This window comes from Hibiscus syriacus, unplaced genomic scaffold, assembly GCF_006381635.1.
Source record: "Hibiscus syriacus cultivar Baekdansim isolate YM2019G1 unplaced genomic scaffold, ASM638163v2 tig00110733_pilon, whole genome shotgun sequence".
Classification (NCBI taxonomy): Eukaryota; Viridiplantae; Streptophyta; class Magnoliopsida; order Malvales; family Malvaceae; genus Hibiscus; species Hibiscus syriacus.
In genome coordinates, this window is record NW_024062845.1 from 1,754,277 (window position 1) to 1,764,498 (window position 10,222).

Sequence of the window (10,222 nt, forward strand, 5' to 3'; positions counted from 1 at the left end):
GGTTGATGTGATTTTGGTTATGTCATTTGAAACTTTAGCCTCATAAATTATTTGATACTTGTAGGGTGTCAGGAGATAAATTATCTCGTCATCTGATGGAAAATAAATTATACCACAATTACCTTTGATGAATTATAGCTTGGAAATTACAATGCAAAGAACTGCACATAAAACAATGGTCATACTAGGAACCGCTCCCAACATGAACCTAATATGGGTTCAATTTTCCCCCACCGATACAAACAGATATCACACCAAGTACAACTAAGCGTCTATTTCTCCGGTGCCGATATATCCGCTTAAAAGTCTGGTGGCACACACCAGAAAATTCACCCGTAGGACCTAAATTTAAGGATCCCAAGAACTTAGAAACTCACCTATCTCATAATCACTAATTTACAGTAACTTTAAAATTAAAATGACTCATTCCCTATAACACTGAACAATGAATAACTTTTGCCGGAGGACTCCATTTGGAAATGCTGTGGCACCTAAACTAAACGCCTATTCTTTGCTCTCTTTTTTATTCTTATTTTTTTGTCTTTGCTGCTTTCATCGAGTGCTGATGGTGTATAGTTAAATTACTAGATGCGAGCCTTCTGGAGTTGTTCTGTGAGTTGTTTTTAATCTAATCAGCCGCCCCAGTTTGGCTGTGCTGTTGTAGAAGACATCGGAGCACAGATAGCTTTGACAGACAACCGCTTCAACACATTCGGGCATGGATCTTGCTCGAACTTACTGTTGGCTATGGTGACAACACATCTTTGCTTCCCTACACACTTCTGCTAAACATAAAACATGACAACATAGTGAGAAATATACATAGATGCAAGTTTTAGTTTATCTGTCGGACAAAGAAAGTTAGAATACCTTCTCTAGGATGACATACGAAGCAGGAGCATGGCAAGGGCCTTCCTGATAACTTCCACAAGTTCTTAAAGGAGTTCCAAAGCTTGCAAATTTAATGGAAGAAATATATTGTCTGGGACTACACCACAAGTGAATCTTTGGTCTGTGGAACTCTTGTAGCTTTCAGTAGCTTTCGATCTGCCACTTCTTAATATTAGGGTGATATTCAGAGACATCGGCACAAAAGCTGGACACAGATCTTTGTAAAAGTGAGATTCTTGTGGGATCTCCTCCTAGCTCCTCAAACAGAACTAACAGATTCTGTGTAGGTTTCAACCAAGACAGAGGAACATGGTACCTGAGAAAGAAAAATTAAGTATAACGCACGCTTGAAAAGTTTTTGCATATCTTCGGTCCAAAAAATGATTACCATCTTTGGGTTGGTTTTCCACAACCAAGCTGACACTTGGGTGTTCAAAACGTTCCCGCATAATTACAGCCATTGCAGTCACCGTGAGCATACGCATTCCAATATCTACCAATGCTCTGCCCATTAATCCAGATTTGACCTTTTCCCATACTCCCCATGTCCAAAGCCAATGGCTCATTACCCTCGGGGCATCAAAATAAGCCTACAACATTGAAAGGGAGCCATATTGAACTTTTAAGAATCCCCACCTTATTCTGCAACCACTTGTACTGTTCATTTTTCCTTGCCCTATGCCATCTTAAAGGCTGATGTTTTTGTGCAGCCAATGATCCTTGCCTCCACTCAACCGAGGAAAAACTGTTTGGTGCGACTAGATCCATGGCCTCTCCTTTTAGTCCTACCTGTTGAAAAAGGATTCATGAGAACATATTTGCATCACAATACAGACAATGAAGAGGTTCATTTCACTACCTGGTAAGTCCATTTTTGCCGTGATAGGTCCCATTTTCCTTGGTCAAATCCACTCACTGCAACTGGACCTAGGATAACTGTATTCCATGTCTTAAAGTGTCCCCCTATATTCTTCAGTCCCTAGAAAAACAAAACAAAAATGTCATTTCCCATCTCAAAACACAATAATCATGTCATTGTTTTCAAACTTTTGATAGTTTGAAGAACTAACTGGTAATCCAACGGCAACACTCAGCAGCGCAATTCTGTTTGTTCTGGCATGCAGATTGACCTTCCCTGTGTATGTGAATCTCCTATTTTGCCATGTTCCAAAAGCAGAACCTGTTAAACACCATGCTAAGACTTCTATTTCTAAAAAAGAAAAAGAAAAAAAAAAAGGAAAATCCAGGGCAACGTAACTAGGTACCTGAAAGTTGTCTGTTGATAAAGACGTGTACGGCATGGCCTGTTGATTGAACACTGAGAGTAGGGAGTTCCCCTCCACGAAGGAAGGATTCAGATGAACCAATGTCAACACTGTACCATATAACATGAATTTTTTAGACATTCCCAAATTGACGAAGACATTTGGAAACAGACAAATAATTGCAGAAGAAACAAGTTATAGTAAATTGAGAGAGAGGACAAAGAGAAATATTCTTCAAATCTAACCCCGGGTTCGTTGCTCTCATCTAGTAATGTACCACAGGTAATCACTTGCATCCCTTGTGATATTTATTTGCTCTAGTAGCCCATCAGCAGTAATTGCAGACCTGTTATCTAGTGAAGAAGGATCTTCATCATAACTTTCCCAAGAGAATATCTCCGTGTTCGTCGGTAGCATCTGCATTTGTGATGTCTGAACTCCAACCTGAAGAAAAGAGCAGTAGTTACATAGAGATCCTAACATTTTATTAATTAATCTAAAATGTATGCTTCAGTCCCCATAGTCCTAAAACTGATCATGAAAATTCAATTATTTCACGAAATTAATACCTTTGCAGTATTAAATACTACATTCCTGCAATCGGGAAGGATGCTGATGGACCAAGGAGGCAAGTTATAATGCATGTCGTTAAACAGCACTCTGGCGGCAGATTTGGTATCGTAGTTTGATAGAAAAGCTGCACAATCTCCTGATTCCGTTGTGTACATATAAGCCTGTAAAATTCCAAACAATGTCTAGAATTGGTGAACAATTAAGGATAACTATGGACTTTGAGAATATAAGCAGAAACCTGTTGGAAGTCTCCTAGTGAAGTAATAATAGGATCTGCTGAAACTAAAGCTCGGTCACACATCTTAATAGCCCTGTGGAGCTCCTTTAGATGACCATATTTTGGTTGTCTAATCAAACTGTCATTTTTAGCTTGAATAAGAGGTAAGGCAACGGGGAGGACCATGTAAAGGGATAGCAGATATGATCTTCCCATTTTTGTAACCCAAAATCAAAGGAAATAAGCTTTTATAGGTTAGAGGAGAAGGCATAAGCGAATGAGGATACGAGTTCATATTGTTTTCAGTTTAATGCTATTGATTTGAGATAAATACAGTAAGGTGTGAAAAATTCTTCTATATTTTAATACATAAACAACATGGAAGCAGGGTTGTAAATGAGACGAGACAGATCGCGAGCTACTCGAGATCGACTCGATCAAGGCTCAATAAATACTCAGATCGAATGGACTCGACTCGACTCGAACTCTTAACGAGCCGAAACGAGCTACTCGATATTCGACTCGAAAAGCTCGTGAACAGCTCGAAAAAAAGTTATATTATAATTTTAGATTTTTTTAATTTACATTATTAAAAATATATTAAAAATACATTATTGATAATTATAATATTTTAAAAATATTATAAAAATTCTATAATACAACTACCTCAAATTTTAATTTTTTTAATTAACCAGCCCAAGTCCAATTGTTACATTGTATATTACTAAAAGAAAAATAAAAGCCCATTTAATTAAGCACATGTTAGATTACACGTGTTTAATTGATTTTTTTCTTTCTTTTTAACTTTTTACCGTACATGTACTTGACAATGTAGAAAAATAAAATAAAAGAACAAAGAAAAAACAGTCAAACAATAGAAAATTGAAAATAGTTAAAAATTATTTTTGAATAAATATTTTTATATTTATTTTAAATTGATAAAAAAATATTTATCTAATGGCAAATATTTAATATATTTCTAATGATAATATTTTTAATAACTAATTTTTTAAATTGTTGTTATGATTTGAAGTTTCGGGTTCAAACATCATAAATATCAAGGGTTTGAGCATTTAATATCAAGATACTATATTGTACTTACCTCATAACTAATTTTTTATTTGATAATAAATATAATATAATATAATGAAAATATGATTCAATTTAAATATTAATAATTTAAAAAAACATATCAAAATAGAGTGTAACTGATTTTATAAAGAATTAAGAGAGAAAAAACTCATTTAGACTTACATTAATATCTTAATTAACAAAATTAATGGTATCAAATCATATTTGAGAGAAAACGATCATCCCTACTACTAACATGTACCATATAAAGTAAAACAAGACAAATATATATGCATTACTGGATTCTACTCTAAAAAAGAAAGAATAATAATTGCAGAGTTGGAAAATCAAAATAGTAAATAAAGAGAAGACTGAGAAGAGAAGATGAGCATAAATAAAAAAGACTTGAGCTTTTTATTAGATTTTTGTTATTCAGAAAGCAAAAAAACAAGTCTACTCTCTCTCCTTTCATTAAGCCATCTCATTCCTTCTAATTATGTGATAGAGTTTAGAGTTTAGGATTTAGGATTTAGAGTTTAGGATTTAGAGTTTAGGTTTTTAGGGATTAGTGTTTAGGGTATAGGGTTTAAGGTTTAATATTTAGGGTTCACAAATTTAACTAAGGATTAAATTTAAATAAAGTGAAAAATAAACACACAAATCAAGAATTAAAACAGTGTTTAAAATAAATAGCACACATAAATAAGAGGGACTTCAACTTAAATAACAAAATTACAACTAAAACTAAAATTGGGAAAATAACAAAATCCGGACAAATATAAATGGATAAATTAAAAAAAAATCCTTATCAGTGACTAAAGTATAAATATACGGCTAAGTCTAGGGGTATGAGAGTTATTTACCCTACATTTAATATATAAAGACCTAATTATAAACTAAACCTAATATGAACTAAAACTATCCTCTTCAGCCGTTTTGCTCTCTTCCCTCTATTCTTTTCTTCTTCCCACAACCGAGAGCCTCAAAGGCTAACCACATCGCCACTCGCACCATCGGCAACAATGACCAACGCTTGATCACCGCCCCAATGGCCTCCACTCACACAAACAGCGGCTGTACACCAAGATCCCACAACTCGTCGATAACGCACATGGTGAAGGTAAGTATCACTCAAACCTTTCCTTTTCTTCTTCAACCGAAAGTTTTGAAATCCTCTACACCGTTTCTCTCTCTACTCTACACCGGTGAAGATCCAAACACAACAAAGGTAAATAGATCTCTATCTCGTTTCTATTTCGTTTTTATTTTAGAATCTGAACCGATGAACGAACCACTAACTCCTATGCAAGGTTTCCCGAGCAACCTTCAATGCTTCGGTTTATGCTGCTTCATTGTTTTCTACACTCTAAGCTTTATAAGGACAAAGTTGTAAGTGCCAGTTCCATTTACACTATCTAGTGCAGGTTTATGAGGTCTTCAGCCATATGACACTACTAGCTCGCTCTAACGCTGACTGTTTGGGCTCTTCCATGGCAAATGAACTTTTTATAATTGTTCGGAAGTAGGTATGTTATGCTAGCATGACTCTTAACCATAGAGTGCTTTGAATATTGACTTTTTGTGCAATTTTTAGACGTTATCTCTAAAATTTTTGTACTGTAGATTTGACTCAAGGATCTTAGAATGGTGGTTGTTTTAAATAGCATTACCTTCAATTGGGCAGGTCAGTCATCCAGATCTGAAGTACAAAAAGATGGGTCTAATTGGAATCTTGAAAATAGTTTCATGTCTAGGAGGAGAAAGTAATGCTACTTTATCATCACCATTTGAGGTAGGACCTAGTATCAGTGTACCTCCATATCCGTGACCCTTGGTGATTATATTGTTCTTTAGTTGCCGACCACTTTATCTTACTTTAAAAGTTGCAGCATATTAGTATTTTAACTGTACATTCTACGTGTGTCATGTTGTGATCTTCATGGTGAATTGCTGTTGTTTCTGTCTTTTATCATGCCTGTCGTTTACCCTCGAATCCAAAAGGATTGTTCAGAAGAAAAACAAAAGCAAGGACCTGCTGAAAAATTTGAAAAACTTTTATCTTTGTGTTTATCGTAAGAAGCTACTGTAAAAGTTTCCTTATATGAGGTTAATGGTTTGAATTATTGCTTTGATTGAGGCATTATTGGCATTAAAGCTGATGGTCAGAAAGTCTACCTTAGAGCTTGGAGCGACTGAATTCCTTCTACAACACTTATGAGAAGGATGTGATGTAAATTGATAGTTACACTGTCACTGGTGCTAGTTAACCCACAAGCAGCCTGAAGAACATAATTTTTTCATCAGTTACAAGGAACACTTTAATGTACTTAAATTGTCAAACAGTGCATCCCGAGTCCAGACCTATGATATGGATTTTAAAGTAGTGCACCAAACTTATGGGGATTAAAAGTTGTGCTTGAAACAATTGAAACCTATTTCTTCCAGTGTTCAGACCATAATAAAAGCTAATGTATAACTGAAGTTGTAGCCTCTAGGTAAGGTATAAAGAAAAGTCTCCATGCCTCTTCTGCAATCACAGTTTCAAAGGGAGTCAAGAGCTTCTCTAGGATAAAAAATAATTGCACTAAGGCCTCCTTAGTGAACGAATAGTTCAAACAGGTTGGATGGATCTTAGGCTGAACGATGGTTCTGCAAATTATAGGAAGAGAGCAGAAACTGACACTGAATCTACCTACATTTTCAGGATTGTATTCACTGCTGGAACTATTTTCCTTGGATAATGCTTGATTCTTGTCCATGTTTACTTTTTTATTGCTTCCAAGTGCTTGTAAGCATTGATGGTGAAATCCTTTATCGTCCTTTCTACTAACAGGAAAATATAGGAAACTTCTTGTCATTCTCTTTCCCTGTTGAGTAGCTTAGGATGTTTGTTTTTATCTTTACTGTCCATTCACCATTGTGAGATCTCAAATTTATTTATTGAGCAAACAGAAATCATAGATTTTATTTCTGTTCATGCATATATGTTTCATAAATAAATAGCAAGAACATTATTTGTTTTCTGCCCTTTGGCACCCTATGAATCATTTGATCCCTACAATTTTCGCTGATCAGTTTATTCCATGCAGGAAGTGAGACGAAAAGAAGAGGCAGCAGCAAGAGGCACCTTTCATTATAATATGACTATTCACATTGAAAACATTTAGTTTTGCTCATTGTTTCAAGTTTTGTTGAACATAACATTTTTTTTTTGCAATTTTTTTTTACTTGATTCTTTTTTCTACCGTGAGCTAGATTTTGACTTCTCCATTTTGCAGCTGGAATTGTTTTGGACAGAAAAATTAGCCATCAAAGCTTATAAATTTCTTGTAATTGTATTTTTATTTTTAAGATTTTTTATAGTTCATACATTCATAATGTATTAGTGATGGTTGATTAAAGGGAATATTATTTATATATTTTAAATGTAATATAAGATTTTTGTAGGTTAAAATTCGAGTTTGAGTTCGAACTTGAATCGAGCTCCTGAATTTTTTTTTTGAGTTCGAGCCTTTTCGAGTTCGAGTCGAGTTTAATAATATATTTCGAGTTGGAGTTGAGCTTCATAATTTTTAGTTCGCGAGTTTTCGAGTCGAGTTGAGCCTAAGTTTAAAGTTTTCGAATTCGAGTCGAGTTCAACAATACTCGAGTTCGATTCGGTTCGTTTACGCCCCTACACGGAAGTAATAAAATTAGCCTTTTTTTTTACCATATTCATCTATTGGAGCATCATAATCATAATTGGTAGTGATGAAAGGACCTCCAGCCGTACGTTCGAAATTGGCCCCTCATGGTACTGGTTCAAATTGTAAATAAGAATCAGGTTTCCACTGTAAAAACTGTATACCCTTTGAAAAAAGTGAAGATAATGAGAAAAAAGTAGGAACTTACCATGTAATAGTGAACAAAATATCCTCCTTTTTGAATGAATCGAGCAACAGCAAATTCCAAATCTTCAGCTGGACGATGGTGAAGTGGACCACCAAACTCGGAGAACCTTATGCATAAACAAAGGCATATAATGGTTGGACTCACAAACCATATACAAGATTCTTCAAACCAAGGTCACGAAGAAGGTAAAAGAAAAGAACTTACCATCCACTCAAGCCTCAGTCCACATTGTTGGCTTGTAGGGTTTGTTGGGTTGGAATGAATCACAGTAGAAACCATTGCATGTGTTTATCTATCAAAGTACACATAAAGCTCTATTAGCATCCCTATTATGTATATTAACGTTGAGATTTATGGCACAAAAAAAGTGAAAAAATATATAATTTGAAAACATGAAACTGGATTTTGCATATATTTGTCCACAGTAAGTAATTCCTTAGAACACTAAGATCATAGAGCAAGAGACTTAACATGCTAAATGTTGATTGGATTACTTACTATTGGGTCTGGGGCATCTTGTTCCTTGCACATCACCCAAGGGACTCCGGTTCCGGTCTCGATGGCCATTTTTGCTGCCCAAGAAACATAATTGTAGCCAACAGCCCCTTGTAATTTACTCTGTGCCCCATACTCATTCTCAATCTGAGTTCATACAAATTAAAAAGAGTAAACTAGAGGCTCATATGACCATCATAACCGAACCTCGGATGCGAAATCTATGGTTGCATAAATCGACATCTTAATGGAAACGAGAAAAGATTTTACCTAAGATAGAATAATGGGACCACCCTGGGACTCAGGTTATGACTCGTCATCAGTCCCACAATCTTCTCAGTTAAACCTTGCATAGCTCTCTGCAATTATATGTATTAACAATCCTTCTTTATTTGCTTCTAGTAACAAACGGTTAAAATATATCCTGAACTATTACTGTTAATTTACCTTCCAATAATTTTAGTCATGCTGTAAAATCAAAGGAAGAAGTGATATACCTTGAAAGGCTCATTGTCTGTTCTGAAGCTGATGCCTGGTACATATTTTAACCATACAGGAAACCCTCTGGACATGGTAAAAAAATGTTAGACCAATTAGCTCAAACAACAAAGAAAAGAAATAAGAAATGAAGCATCTAGAGATTAAGATCTAACCCAAAATTCCACTCTGCACAAACATAAGGCCCAATGCGAAGATGAGCATAAGACCTGCTCTCTGTATTGTCTTGATGAATCTCAAAAGGTCATATCTTCCTTCAAAATTATACAGAAAAAACAATAAAATATTTAACAATTTCAATTCCAAGAAAAAGGAAAGCAGCTTAGAAAGCCAAAATATTATTTTTATATTGTGGCGGAAAATGGAGGGAAAGAAATAAGAATAACATTCCCAGGAGTGGTTCGTGACCATTCCAAAATACATAAGTTTCAATCACATCAATTGCTCCATCTTTAGCCTCCTGTATAAGATCTTCCCACATCTACCAAAAAAAAGTTTCTCAAAATGGAATCCATACCCCAAAAGCTCAAAAATCTTGAAGAAAAAGATAAATTTTTGAAGTACCTCAGGGGTGCTTCTGGGATAATGAATTGAACCAGAAATGAGGATTCTCCTCTGTCCATTGATCACAATGGCTTTCCTATCATAAGTAACACTTCCCTGAACCAATTGACAACCCGAACACAGAGCTAAGCAGAATGTAATTAAAAGCTATGAAAATGGTCTTCCTTCCATGTTTTGATTAGATAAAAAAACAGCTCAAGATTCAGCCTTTTTCACTTCAAAACTAGGGTGAGGATGAGAAATAATAAAGAAGTAGAAGAAGGATTTATGGTTTAACGAGAGTGAAATGAAGAAGGAAGAGAATCCATTTCACAATTGAGGCCCTCAGCAGACCTCAAATTTATAAATTGAAGAAAAAAATGGGTATTGCAGTTTTCAACTCACAGCTCACACTGCTTACAAGTGTCCACAGCCATTATAACAAATACAATGAAGGGGGAAAAAGATAGAGAAAACAAAGGAAAAAATGGTATCCCAACAGTAAATGATGGAAGCTTTGGACTGTTATTAAGTGAAGATTAAAAGCTTAATGCTGGTGAGTTTTTCCCACGCCTACAGAATCTACCATAACTTTACTAGTTTATTCACTGCCATTTTCCAGTATTTTTACTGAAACCATGAAAAGGTGACATGTAATTTACATATTCATTAAGTACTACTGTACATATTTTGATGTATTTTTATCAAATATTTTCGTTTAATTTCTGGAAATTATATACTTGAATAAATAGGAACCCAAGTTTTGTTTTTCCTCTAT

The 10,222-nt window shown here is 35.0% G+C and overlaps 1 long non-coding RNA gene and 1 pseudogene across 1 annotated transcript; one reads left to right on the forward strand and one right to left on the reverse strand.

Annotated features, from left to right (window-relative positions):
• Positions 1-145: 145 nt before the first annotated feature.
• LOC120139228 lies at positions 146-10,008 on the reverse strand (annotated as a pseudogene).
• On the forward strand, positions 4,939-7,326 carry LOC120139229. The gene is made up of 3 exons (XR_005517603.1): positions 4,939-5,543; positions 5,702-5,809; positions 7,107-7,326. It is a non-coding gene; the product is annotated as an uncharacterized LOC120139229 (long non-coding RNA).
• Positions 10,009-10,222: the final 214 nt, after the last annotated feature.